The sequence below is a fragment of the Phascolarctos cinereus genome, unplaced genomic scaffold (genome assembly GCF_003287225.1).
Source record: "Phascolarctos cinereus isolate Bilbo 61053 unplaced genomic scaffold, phaCin_HiC Scaffold_772;HRSCAF=1418, whole genome shotgun sequence".
Lineage (NCBI taxonomy): Eukaryota > Metazoa > Chordata > Mammalia > Diprotodontia > Phascolarctidae > Phascolarctos > Phascolarctos cinereus.
The window spans coordinates 10332-14247 of record NW_027556149.1 but is presented as its reverse complement, the minus strand read 5'-3'; the positions used below and the strand labels follow the sequence as shown (position 1 = coordinate 14247).

The 3916-nt window shown below is 53.6% G+C and overlaps 1 pseudogene; it reads left to right on the top strand.

The window, feature by feature from the left end:
- Positions 1-1282: 1282 nt before the first annotated feature.
- Positions 1283-3678, top strand: LOC110204643 (SUN domain-containing protein 2-like; annotated as a pseudogene).
- Positions 3679-3916: the final 238 nt, after the last annotated feature.

The following is a 3916-nucleotide window of genomic DNA, read 5'->3' as shown; positions in this document are numbered from 1 at the left end:
GTGTGCTGGAACCAGCTGGAACCTGCTCCTGAGAGTCAGCTACCAATTAGGACTTCATTGAGTGTCTCCACTGAAGAAGATGATGGGAGAAGTGGTTTGTGTGTGCCATGGTCTCCTCCAGAGCTGGTTGTTCAACATTTGCAGCACACGCCAGCCCCCATTCCTCTTGGCTCTTCAGGGAAGTGGGTTGGCTCTGACTACAAGTGGGACTCTCTTCCTGAGTATCTTTTAGGAGCTCTCCCCTCAGTAGTTCCTGCCTCTGATTACAAGTGAATCTGGTGAGTTCACCTCTGCTAATTTGAGGGGCCCAATTTTCCAGGGCCACTCCCTCCTTTGGGGTTCCAATCCAGAATTTTCTGCCCAGTCTTCCAGGTCTCCGTGCCATGCTTGCAGTTTCTCTGTGGAGGAGCATGGCCAGGTTTCCAGGATACATGCAGGGCTGAGTCCAAGAGCCTCTAGAGTAGGGGTGGGGAACCTGAGGCCTCCAGGCCACATGTGACCTAGGTGTTGCGTGCGACTTTTGGACTGAGTCCAAGTTTGATAATATCAATCTTTTGCTGAAGGGGATTGATCCTTTGAACTCTGGCCACACCAGAGGACCTAGTGGACCCCATGTGAATACTTGGATCCACAGGCTGGGCCAAAGGTGACCAGCCTGCCTCAGCAGGTCTTCCTCCTGTAGCTCTTCCAAGCCCAAACTGACAAGCATTGTAAGGACTTAGACCAAAGAAGACTGCCTAATTCATGAGCACCATATGAACCTAGTTCTGATGGAGGCTTGATAGGGAGACACCTTCCACTGGACCTGTCAAAGGGCAGCATGTCACCTTGCATAGCAACATGAGTGCCTTTCCAAAAGCCAAGTTTTCCCCTTTCACTTTACCCCAAGGGCTATCCATAAAAGCCCTGCTCTCTTCTTCTTGGGTACACAGTGGCAGAGGGAGGAGGTGGGAAGGGGAAGAATGGGCACAACTTTTAGGTTATTTCAATTGCTACTCAGGGAGGGTCTCCCAGGAGCCTGGGGTGAGGAAGGGCAGGCACTAACATCTCCTTCACCCTGATGAAATCCAGGAACTTTTGCATTCGGAAGAAGGTGCTCCTCTTTGTCTCGGGGCTGCTGTTGCTTGTGGCTTTTCTAGCTTATGGTGAGCCTTCTGGAGTACCCAGGGGGGCCACTCCAGATGGGCGGGAAGGACCAGAGCGTGGGGACAGAGCCGCCAAAGGAAAGTTTGGCTTCTAGGTGGAGTCCAAGGTCCCTGGTTGGATTCAGCAGGTCCTTCATATGAAGCTAGAGGAGGTGCAGGCCCAGCTTCATGATCTGGAGCACAAAATCCTGAGTCGTGTGACAGAGGAGCAGGACAAGTCTGTGAGCAAACCTGCTGCCATCTTGTGGCCGACCCTCTTGAAGGAAGGAGTGATCATCGAGGTGACCAAGGAGGTGAGGTGTGCCCCACTCGCTGTCCCCTGGCTGGGATCACTGGTTTGCCCTGAAAGAGCCTGCCAGGAGGGAGGGGGAAACCCTGGTAGAGCAGGCAGCTCTTGCCTGGCCCCCACATGGACTGGGCCAGCCACGCAGGTGGCCTGTCCCCTAAGTGGTGCATGCCTGTCTTTTAGGAAGTGCACCAGATCATACAGCAGGCGCTGAAAGAATACAGTGAAGATCGCATCGGGCTTTTGGAATATGCCCTGGAGTCCTCAGGTAGGTGGCCTGTGGAAAACCAGAGGTTTCAGGACAAGAGGGATTGGAAAATCAGGGTGGCCCTTAGGAGAAAGGAGGAATTGACAAATCAACATGTCCCTTATGGACCAGGGCAGTTAGGAGGGCTGATGCCTCAGCAGCACCCCCTCACCTTGAGGGTTGCCTTAGGCCATCTCTGTGTCCTCCCAGCCCTTTGGGTCGCCCCCTCCTCACTTCTCTCCCTGTTGCTCTTTCATGGGCCAGCATCGTCAGTAGCCGTTCATCAGAGACCTATGGCATCAGGACGGAGTGGTTTGGCATCCCCTTTTGGCACTATTTGCAGTCCCCAAGAGTCATCCTCCAGGTAGGGCTGAACAAAGGTCCCCCAGCTTGGCTCTTTCTGTGCCATCTCCCACCGTCCTCTGTGGGGGCTGTTCTCTCAAGACAGAGTGGCCCCAGGACCAGGACCTGTTCCATCTGCTGCCTCCTTTCACCGTACTTGTCTTGTGCCTACAGCCAGAAGTCCACCCTGCCAACTGCTGGGCATTCAGGCGCCCCCGGGGCTTTGTCGTGGTGCACTTATCTGCCCAAATCCAGCTCACTGCCGTCACCTTGAAGAACGTGCCCAAATCCCTGTCACTAACCGGTGACATCCCCAGTGCCCCAAAGGACTTTGTCATCTTGGTGAGTACCTGAGCCTGGCAGCTCTTCTTTCTAGAGTGGTAGAAAGTCATTTCTTAATAGTAGCATTACCAGGTGAGGAATGCAGGGGTGTGTGCATTTTTCACAAGGACCATTGAGGCTGGTCTCCTGGCTAGAGGCCCAGACCTTCTGTTCTTCCCCCTCTTCTTCAAGAGGAACCAGCAGTTCTAGCCAAGACTACAATGCCACCTTAGGGTCCTTTTTGACAGAACGTTGCCTCCCTGGCCAGGTGTGCCATGGTGGAGGTGGTTGGGGACGGTGACTGCCATCCTATATGTAGTCACCACTCAGGGCAGAATTGGAACGTCCACCTAAGGAGGATTTGAGAGAAAAGAGGGAGCCAGAGCAGAAGGTATCAAATGGAGGAAAGGGAGCCACTTTAGAATCCAAATCCAGATTCAGATGAAGATATTGAGGCTCACACGCTGAAGGGGTTTGTGCCAACCCATTCAGAGGCTTAGGGGAAGAAGCTGAGAAGAAGGCCAAGGCCTTGGAGGGCAAAGGCTCTGTCCATTGAATTAGTGAGAGAGATTCTAGCAGGTGAGGGGATTAAGGAAGGCAACATCAAAGTGGATTGTGTTTGCTCCTCTTCCCCTCCCCAATATATCCTGCCTTGTCTGCCTCCTCCTTCCCCCGGACCTCTCCCATTTTTCCCTTCAGGGACTCATTTGGATTCTTGTCCTAACAGCATGACCTTTCCTGCACCCCACTCCCAGCCATTCATTTGTCCATCCCTCCATTCCCCTTCTTTTTCCTACTGTGCAGGGGCTCAATGAAGATTCCCAGGAGGAGGGGGTGGCCCTTGGGCAGTTCACCTATGATAATGCTGAGGAGGCCATTCAGACCTTTGCCTTTCAGATATGGAGGGCCAGTCCCACCACAGTCCCCCAGTGACCTAGGAAGGCTGCTGATATGGAGGCCAGGATCACTGGCCACTGGGATGCTCTGGTTTTGCAGTGGTTGCAGTGGGAGCCAGGGTCTTGTGGGTCTGATTGGAAACTGAAGGATAAGCTTGGGGCTGAATTCAGCCACTGCTCTTTAAAGGAAGCCTGGGGCACAAGGGTTGTGGGGGCTGGACCTCCGCCAAGGGATCTTGGGCCTTCTTCACCTCACTATCTTCTTCCCACATGGCAATGACACAGCCCCATACCAGCTGATAGAGCTGCGAATTGTCAGGAACTGAGGTCATCCTGAGTATACCTGCATTTACTGCATCTGGGTCCATGGGAAGCCTGCCACTTAGCCCCTACCCACCCTGGTGCCTTCACCCCTTCCTCCTTCAGCCACCAGCAAGCAGCTCTCCCACCCCTTCCTCCCTCCCCCTGCTTAATCTCTTCTGGGCATTATGGTTTCTGGGAGAGAGACAGAAAGTAGGAGCCCACCTCCATGGAGCCCTCTTGCCTCACCAGGCCCTCTCTGATACGGATAAGACTAATAACTGGGCCTTCGGTTCTCACAAAGCCTACACTTGGGGGAAATTTTGCCCCCAGGATCACCTGGAGTGGCATTTAGAAACTGTATGTCAGCATGGGTTGT